This window comes from Elephas maximus, chromosome 3 (assembly GCF_024166365.1).
Source record: "Elephas maximus indicus isolate mEleMax1 chromosome 3, mEleMax1 primary haplotype, whole genome shotgun sequence".
Taxonomy (NCBI): domain Eukaryota; kingdom Metazoa; phylum Chordata; class Mammalia; order Proboscidea; family Elephantidae; genus Elephas; species Elephas maximus.
Window position 1 is genome coordinate 18,029,266 of NC_064821.1, and position 10,267 is coordinate 18,039,532.

At 44.0% G+C, this 10,267-nt stretch overlaps 1 pseudogene; it reads right to left on the reverse strand.

Annotated features, from left to right (window-relative positions):
- Window positions 1-7,374: 7,374 nt before the first annotated feature.
- LOC126070958 (serine/threonine-protein kinase MARK2-like) lies at window positions 7,375-9,305 on the reverse strand (annotated as a pseudogene).
- Window positions 9,306-10,267: the final 962 nt, after the last annotated feature.

Consider the following 10,267-nt stretch of genomic DNA (forward strand, 5'->3'; position numbering starts at 1 on the left):
AAACAAGGCTGAGAATTTACAGCTTTTTTGGCTATAACATTATATACTCCTACTACCACCACCTGGAATTGTAGTAAGCCACACAAACTTACCTTTATAGGGAGACAGAAAACATAGGCAGTAGAGTCAGCCTAGAAAATATCAGTTGCCATCCAGGGTATTCTGACCATGGCGATCCTATGTGTGTTGGAGTACAACTGTGCTCCGGGGGGATTTCAACGGCTTATTCTTAAGCAGAGTCTTTGATATGACACCAAAGGATGAGCAACAAAAGAAAGGTAAAGGTAAGTTGGACTTTGACAAAATGAAAAACGCTTGTGCATCAAAGAACATTATCAAGAAAGTGAAAAGACAACAGACAGAACGGGAGAAAGTATTTGGCAACTATTTGGGGGATAAGGGTTCAATATCCAAAATACATAAAATATCTAAAGAGCTCCTCAAAGTGACCAACAAAAAGGACAATTTCAAAATGGGCAGAGAGCTCTGGTTCCCAGATCCTCCCACTTCACACCCCTCTCCTCCTCCCACACCCACCTGACTTGCTGTGATCCTGGCCCCAGGAGTCACTGCTCCTCTCCCCGCCCGCCCACAGGCCCCGCCCCCTCTCCCAACGGCCCCCGCAGACCCTCCCCCGCCACGAAACCCTGAGGTGGGCGCGGGCGCGGGCGCGGGGGAGGGCGCGGGCGCGGGCGCGGGCGCGGGCGCGGGCGCGGGCGCGGGCGCGGGCGCGGGGAGGGGGGCGGTGGGTCTGCCGTTGCAATTGGTCCGGAAAGCGAGCAGAGGGCGGGTAACAGGCGCTGGGCGTCGGGCCTCTCTGGCCGTGGCTCTAGCCTTTCCCGGCTGCCCTGAGCAGGGAGGAGAGGCCCGCGTCCGGAGGGCGGGCGTGGCCTGGACTCCAGGACCTCCTCTCAGCCTCCGGGCTCGCGACCCGGCCTTTTGACTCATGACCCTCCAGCTGACCTTGGAGGTTTTGGCCGCCCCACCCATAGTTCACTGAAGCTGGAGGCCTGCGGGGCTGGCGGGCTCCTCAAAGCACCAGACTCCAGGCTTTGCTGAGTGGTCAGCGGGAATCCCCTAGGCCTGGGAAGAGGGTGACTACAGACGCTCGCGCCCCTTTCTCCTCCCTCTGCTTTTGCCCTGGCACCCAAGTCAGGACCTCAAAGCTGGCCCGGGTGAGGTTCTGCTGGGATAAGTGATGTCAGACTTGGAAAGCAGGATGGCGAGAGTTCCTCACATGTACTTTGGACATGTTACCAGAAGGGACCAGTCATTGGAGAAGGACGTCATGCTTGGGTAGGTAGAGAGTCAGCGAAAAAGGGAAAGACACACCATGAGATGGATTGACAGGGGCTGCAACAGTGGGCTCAAACATAACAAGGATTGTGAGGATGGCGCAGGACTGGGAAGTGTGCTTCATTCTGTTACATATAGAGTCACTATGAGCCAGAATGGATTCTAAGGCACCCAACAACAACGTTAGTGTCCATCAATTTCTGGACTCTTGTTCATTCCTTGATCTACTTGATTATCCTTACATCAATACAACACTTTCTTCATTACTGCAGCATTACAGAAAATTTAAAAAAATTTTGTTTTTCCCAAGGTTTGTTTGCATATAGTGCCCTGGTGCCAAAATGGTTAAGAGCTCTGCAGGTAATCACCCACTGATCTTTGGAAACCCTACAGGGCAGTTCTACTTTGTCCTATAGGGTCCCGGTGAGTAGAAATTGAGTCAATGGCAACAGGTTTAGTTGGGTTTGGGTTTGCATATCCACAAAGCCTACATCTACCTTCATACTTAATGATCAAAGACTAAATACTTTGCCCAGTGTAAAGGGGGAAATGAAAACATGCAACTCAGTAAGCCAGGTGCAATGTGAGAACAGTAGCCACTATGCCTGGACGCTCCTGAGTGGTCTATTGGAGCAAGAAAGACCAATGCAGTGGAAAGTATTTTAGAAGACAATGTTCAGCCCCCTGAATACACAACTGGGTAGGGAGACCTTCCTTAAAATCACTTGCATAAAAGTCACGTTCAACATCGAAATTTGTTATTGCTGTTGTTAGGTGCCATCAGGTCAGTTCCCACTAATACGGACCCTGTGTTCAACAGAATGAAACACTGCTTGGTCCTGTGCCAACCTCGTAATGGTTGTTATGCTTGAGCCCATTTTTGCAGCCACTGTGTCAGTGTATCTCCTCGAGGGCCTTCCTCTTTTTTGCTGAAGCTCTACCAAGCATAATGCCCTTTTTCAAGGATGGTCCCTTCTGATAACATGTCCAAAGTATGTGAGAGAAGTCTCGCCATCTTTGATTCTAAGGAGCATTTTGGTTGTACTTCTTCCAAGAATGATTTGTTTGTTCTTCTGGCAGTCCATGGTATATTCAATATTCATGGCCAACGCCATAATTCTAAGGCATGAATTCCTCTTCGGTCTTCCTTATTCATTGTCCAGCTCTCACATGCATATGAGGCGATTGAAAACACAGTGGCTTGGGTCAGGCACACCTTAGTCCTCAAAGTGACATCTTTGCTTTTTTTTTTAACACTTTAAAGAGGTCTTTTGCAGTAGATTTGCCCAATGCAATGCACATTTGTTTCCTTGACTGCTGCTTCCATGGGCATTGATTGTGGATTCAGTAAAATGAAATCCTTGACAACTTCGTTATTTTCTCCATTTATCATAATGTCGCTTATTGGTCCATTTGTGAAGATTTTTGTTTTCTTTATGTTGAGGTATAATCCATACTGAAGGCTGTAGTGTTTGATCTTCGTCAGCAAGTGCTTCAAGTCCTCTTCACTTTCAGCAAGTAGGGTTGTGTCATCCGCATATCACAGGTTGTTAATGAGCCTTTCACCAGTCCTGATGCACTGTTCTTCATATAGTCCAGCTTCTTGGATTATTTCCTTAGCATACAGATTGAATAAGTATGGTGAAAGAATACAACTCTGACACACACCTTTCGTGACTTTAAACCATGCAGTATCCCCTCGTTCTGTTCCAATGACTGCCTCTTGATCTATGTATAGATTCCTTATGAGCACAATCAAGTATTCTGGAATTCCCAGTCTTTGAACTGTTATCCATAATTTGTTGTGATGCACAGAGTCGAATGCCTTTGCATAGTCAATAAAACACAGGTAAACATCTTTATCATATTCTCTGCTTTCAGCCAAGATCCGTACAACATCAGCAGTGATATCCCTTGTTCCACGTCCTCTTCTGAATCTGGCTTGAATTTCTGGCAGCTCTTTGTCAATGTACTGCTGTAACCGCTTCTGAATGACCTTCAGCAGAATTTTACTTGTGTGTGATATTAATGATTATTGGTCAATAATTTCTGCATTCTGTTGGATCACCTTTTTTTGGAATGGGCATAAATAAGGATCTCTTCCAGTCAGTTGGCCAGGTAGCTGTCTTCCAAATTTTTTGGTATAGATGAGAGAGCGCTTCCAGTGCTGCATCCATTTGTTGAAACATCTCAACTGGTATTCCATCAGTTCCTGGAGCCTTGTTTTTTGCCAGTGCCTTTAGTGCACCTTGGACCTCTTGGGAACCATCGGTTCTTGATCATATGCTACCTCCTGAAATGGTTGAACGTCAACCAATTCTTTTTGGTACAGTGACTCTGTTTTCCTTCCATCTTCTTTTGATGCTTCCTGCATTGTTTTAATATTTTCCCCCTATAATCCTTCAATATTGCAACTCGAGGCTCGAATTTTTTCTTCAGTTCTTTCAACTTGAGAAATGCTGAGCATGTTCTTCCCTTTTGGTTTTCTATCTCCAGTTCTTCTCACATTTCATTATAATACTTTGTCTTCTGGAGATGCCCTATGAAATCTTCTGTTCAGCTCTTTGACTTCATCATTTCTTCCTTTTGCTTTAGCTACTCAACATTCAAGAACAAGTTTAATGGTTTCTTCTGACATCCATTTTGGTCTTTTCGTTCTTTCCTGTCTTTTTTAATGACCTTTTGCTTTCTTCCTGTATAATGTCCTTGATGTCATCCCACAACTCGTCTGGTCTTCGGTCATTAGTGTTCAATGCATCAAATCTATTCCTGAAATGGTCTCTAAATTCAGGTGGGATATACTCAAGGTCGTACTTTGGCTCTTGTGGACTTGTTCTAATTTTCTTCAGCTTCGAGATGTTTCAGAAATAGACTACAGGCCTTTCTTTTAAGGCATCTGTGGGTGGAGTTGAACCAGCAACTTTTTCGTTTGCTGTTGAGCTCATTGACTGTTTGCATCCCAAGGGACACCAGAAGGAGCTTGATGGCCCTGTTAGTGAATCAAATTGCTTCCCCTATCACAAGCTTCCCCTCCTCTGACCCTGAACAGATAAAGTTGGGAGTGTCTGTTTTGTTTTGAAGAAATGTTTGCTTCACATGTGCTAGGGGGACCTGAGTGAACCTGAGAGCAGAGATGTGGTAGAGATGCTAAAACCCTGAGAGGCCAAGCCCTGCTCAGTGACATTTCAGTGGGGGAACCAGCTTCATGGAGCCTGACGAGGATCTTGTAGAAGATCTGCTAAGTGGGATCTCACCCAGATATACATGTTGCGGTGCACACATGGCATGCAGGCCAAGAGGACTGTCTGGGTTGATAACTGATAGAACTATTCTGTGTTCTAGTCTTGGACTCTCTTTAACATTTCTTACAATTTTGATTTGGTTTTTACAAATTCCCTTAAGTTCTGTTTATCTGGAAATGACCTAATTTGCCATCGTATTTGAAAGACAGATTTGCTCTATATGTAATTTGTGCCTGGCAGTGTTCTTCCTTCAAGGCTTTATATATGTCACCCCATTGCCTTGTTGCCTGCATGGTTTCTGCTGAGTAGTCAGAGTTTATTATTACTGGTTCTCATTTGTAGGTGACTTTTGGTTTATCCGTAGCCACCCGCAACATTCTTTGTCTTTGGTTTTGGCAAGTTTGATTATGATATGTGTTGGTGACTTTCTTTTGGGGTCTACTCTATATGGGGTTCACTGAGCTTCTTGGATAGATATTTTCTCATCTTTTATGATATCAGGGAAGTTGTCTGCCAGCAAATCTTGAACAATTCTGTATTTTCTGTTATCCCCCATTCTGGTACTATGATCACTTGTAAGTTTTTCCTCTTGATAGTGCCCCACATACTTCTTAGGCTTTCTTCATTTTTTTTTAATTCTTTTTTTCTGATTTTTCCTTAAATAAATTGATGTCAAGATAAATTTATCCTCAGTCTCACTAATTCTGACTTTCATTGTCTCAATTCTGTTCCTATGATGTTCTATTGAGTTGTCTAATTCTGAAATTTTATTGTTAATTTTTTGGATTTCTAGTTGCTGTCTCTGTGATTTCTATCATCCTGTTAATTTTGTTCTCCTGTTCTTATATTGTCTTCCTGAATTCCTCTGTTGCTTTGTCTGTGTGCTCCTTGGCTTGATCTGAGTTTTGGTTGATCTCATTCTCTTGGAGAGCTCTGTATATTAGCCTTTTTAATTCTTTCTCAGGTGATTTCATTTCCTTATGTTCCTCCAGAAGGTTTCCTGGTTCTTTATTTTGGACGCTTGCTGGAGCCATCTTGACCTACCTCTTTATGTGATTGTTATTAAGTTATTATATTTATTTATTGTGTGTTTGTTTACCATGTCCTTTTTGTTTTGTTTTGATTTTCCCAGGTAGGCTGGGTGTGTGAGCTACTTTGTTGGCGTCTTTGAAGGTCTCACATCACGTCTCCAGGTGGTCAGAGCAGCTACTAGGTATGTAAGCCCAGGAGTCTGTTCACTTTTCTTGTGGGAGTGGGCATAGGTGTCCAGGCTGTTGTTCATCAAGTCTGTGGTGCAGACTCTCACCTACAGTCCTAGATGGGCAGGACTGCATAGGGGTATTCGGTGCAAGCACAGGTTTCTGACTGCAGGAGGGGGCTATGTGCAGAGCAAGACAGGGTGCTGATGGCTCCTCTTGGGTGCCTAGGTGGAGGGCATGTCCTTGTCCCCTCGAGTGCATAGTGTGGAGGGGAGGGTATTGCAGCTCGTCCTTGGGTACCCAGGGCTTCTGGCTGGAGGGACTGGGAGGCACCTCTTATTCTCAGACCCCTGTTGTGGGAAGTTAGATAGAGTGGTGGTACCACCAGCCCTCAGACCCCTGGTGTGGGTGGTTGAAGCACCTGCTTAGGGGGTAGGGTGGTATGAAATGTCACATATTTGCAGCTCCACCTTGGCTGCCATTGTTTAAAATGTGCTTCAGGCGTATGCCCTGCTGTTTTATGGTGATGAGGGCATGTGGTGTTGAACCGGCCAACATAGTTATGGGCAAGTGTGAAGGGTGCTGTAAATCCGTGGACCCCCTATGCCAGTGGCTGGGCGAAGTGGCTGTGAGACTGGTGTGGGAGCAGAGAACCCTAAGTTCCCAGCATAGGGGGTGTGGCATTTTTTAGTATTGTGGGATTGGTGTCAGAGAAGAGTGGAGTTGGGGGTGAATAAGGGGAAGGAATCACTTCTTCTCTGTGAAACTCTGGGAGGGGGAGGGGTTGTTTTGCCCCAGTGCACTAGGTTAGAAGTTTGCACTTAACTGTTATAGGTCTGGTGTCATTCCTACTTGGCTCTAGAGGCATTTGCAGATTAGCTGCTGCTTGGCTACACCCGATGTGATGACGCTTGTCTTTAAATGTTGTTCCTTGTCTCAGCCTGTGTGAGCTACACTGACTTAGCTAACAGGGCACTGGCAATCTTGCTATCGGTACTTCTCTGCTGCTTTTGGATTGTCTAACCTCCCTCCTGCTGCTCAGTTCGATTCTTCAGCTTTGTCTTTGATGATTAGGGTTCCTAGATTGTCGTATATAATTGATTCACTTGTTTTTTTGGGTCTTTGTTCTAAGAGGAACAACAGGCAGTGTCTGACTATTCCATCATCTTGGCTGCACTCCTCTGGGAGTGTCTGTTGTGGTTTGAAGGAATGTTTTCTTCACGTGTGGTAGAAGGGACCTGCATGAACCTGAGAGAAAAGATGTGGTGGAGATGCTCAAACCTGGAAAGGCCAAGCCATTCTCAGTGAAGTTTACAGGGAAGAACTAGCTCCATGAACCCTGATGAGATGATGTGGATGACCTGCCAAGTGCGGGATGCCAGTAGCTGTGAGTGGAATCTCACCCAGACATACGTGCTGCTGTGCACACATGGCACACAGGCCAAGAGGACTTTGTGCAGTGGAGGTTGAAGGTGTGCACAAGAGTGGTGGAGCCACTGGTTGGTGATTTTTCAACAAGATTCGAGTGAAGAGAATTTCAGGCACCTCTGTGGCCTTTAAGAACTTTGCCTCCCAAAATTACCAAGGAGCTTAACCTATGAACTTCTCTGTTCTCCTAGGCAGCTGCTGGCACCATGTTAAAGTACAAGTTCCCTGGAAAGTTTTGAGGCAATGCTATCGAAGGCTTCAGACGTGCCTGAAATTCTCTTCAGTTTCACCCCATTGAGAGTCTGCTGAGGCAGTGTGCACACCTCCATCCTCCACTGAATGAAGTCTTCCTGTCCTGGTGTGCCATTCAAACATAGCAGCGTGTATTTGTGGGTGAGATCCCACTCACAGCCATTGGCATCCAGCACTCGGCAGATCTCCTGCCTCATCTCCTTGGGTTCCATGGAGCTGATGATCTTCATCTTCCACGTAAACTTGAGAGAGTGAGGCTTGGCCTCTCAGGGTTTGAGCATCGTCTCTACAGCTTTGCTCTCAGATACCTTCGGGTCCTTTTTGACACACATAAAACGAAGATACCTTCTCCTGATCTTAAAGAACCTCCCAGTGGCCCCCTGCTTGCCCTGGCTGCTTACGAAGGGAGAGGCTGGGGTCAAAGCCTGGGGCATTTTCGGCTGGTCAGGTACCTCCTGCACCCGCTCATCATTTAATGAGCTTAATTTTAACACTCCCTGGGAGAAACTGGTTCCCTCTGGGGCTCCACTACTCTTGTCGATGGTGTGGGCTGAGGAGGAGCCACAGAAAGACATTGGGGGGCTGTACTGGGCTGTGGCACCTCACTGTTTCTCACCTTGGCGCACAGTCCAGAGGTCTGGTTGGGCTGTGCTTAGGCTGTCCTGGATTCCTGGTGCAGGTGGGACATGGCCATTAGATAGACCGTTCAAAGAATTGTGGATGTAGTAATCATACGTGGGAATGGCAGGCTTGGTGGAACTACACTGTTTGGGTTTAGCACAGGTGGTAGGATGCACCTCATGGGGTGAGGAAGAAGTGTGGCTATTGGTGCAATGGGCTGCAGCTTGGGGTTCCAGGGTGCTGCTGTGGCTCTCCATCTCAGATGTGTTGTGACCCAGAAGCAGATAGGTGGCCATCACGTCATTGTACTTTTGGTTCAACAGGAAGTCATGAATCTCTTCCTGTGCGTAACCCATGTTCACCATCACCTCAATGCACCAGGGGTCATCATAGTCTGGGAGTGGCTGGACATATAGCCTGTTTTTCTTTATGGCCCACCTTCATCCATAGATGTCCTGGGATCTCCTCTAATGTGGCTCTCTTTTTTGGGTCACGAATGAAAATTTTGCTCAGCAGTTATTAACACTGTGTAGACATGTGGAAAGGAATATCATATTGTCCTTCCAGTACCTGCTCTCACAGCTTCAATAAGGTCTTTCCACCAAAAGGCAGAGATGCACTTACCATGAAGTACAGGATGACTCCCAGGCTCCACACATCCACTGGGGGTCTGTCATACTTTTCTCCCTGAAAGAGTATAAGGGGAACTTATACTCTTGTAAGGGAATAAGGAGGACTGCCACAGAAGATATCCAGCTTGTTTCCCGTGGTGAATTCAGTTCCAAAGCCAAAGTCTGCAAGTTTGATGTTCATTTCCTCATCCAATAGCAGGCTTGCTGTTCTCAGATCCCTATGAACAATACCCTTGTTGTGACAATACTACATCACCAACACTATTTAGTGAAATTTTCTTTGGGCCTCTTTTTCACTCATCAAAGCATGAATCACTAGGTGATAAAACATGTCCCCTCCACTTGCATATTCCGTCACTATATTGAGGGTGTTCTCATACTCCATCACTTGAAACAGCTTTACAATATTTGGATGATGGAGAGCCTTCATAATTTTTATTTTTTGGTATAGTCTCGAGGTTGGAGGACGTCTGTTGGATCTTGTCAGCTGTTTTAATCAGTACCTCTTTGCCAGTGTTGATGTGCTGGGCCAACTTGGCCCTGGCAAATGTCCCGTTGCCAATGGTTCTGAGGAGGTGGTAATGTCCCACATGGGTTTCCTTCTCAGCAGAGAAGGCTAAGTGGCTCCATAGCATGTTGGATGTGCAGTCAAGGCCTAGTGGGCTTTGGGATAAGAGATGCCCTTGTGGTAGTATTAAAAATGGAAAAGTGATGACTAAAAACCTAATGAAATATGGAAAAAATGAGTAAAATAAGTTAAAATGTAATAGAAAAGATAAAAGGAGAAAAAATTAAAACTTTAAAAGAAAAAACTTGTGAAAGCTAAAAACATAACTGGAAAAAATGAAATACATCGAATGAAAGTGACCAAAATAAAAGAATAAAAGTAAAATGAAAACTCAGTAATCAGAAAAATAATAATCTACAAGTTTGAAGTGATGTAAAACAAAAGAGGTAAGGAAAATTAATAAAATGGGAAATTTAAAAACATATTGAAAAGATAGGAAAACAAAAGAACTGAATGCAAAAGGATATACAAGAGAAAAATATAGAAATGAAAAGAATAAATTAAAAAGGAATAATATGACAAAACTAAAAAATAAAGAAAAAGATTAAATGTGAATATCAAAGAATACAGAAATGAGAAAAAATGGTAAATGGAAAATAAAGCAATAAAGAAAAGGATAAAGAAAAAAGATAAAAACATAAGATATAAATGAAAAAGGTAAATGAGAACAGCAAAAGGAGGAAATGGAAAATTAAGATTAAAATGGCAAAAGGTAAAAAATTGTAAGCAAGATAAATGCTATATATAAACACAAAACAATAAATAAAGGGTCAAGAAAAAGGCAATAAACAATTAAAAAAGGATAAGAGCAGATATAAAATGACAAAAGTAAAATAATAGTAAAATGATAAAGAAAAAATAAGTACATAGAAAAAGTAAAATGAAAAATTGAGGAAATAAAGGGAAAGGAAAATAAATGAAAAAATAACAAAGGAATGAAGGAAAACAAGGAAAAGTAGAAACAGAAAAGAGTAAGGACAAAATAAGAAAAGCTAATAATGAAATAGACACAAACCCCACAATTTGAAG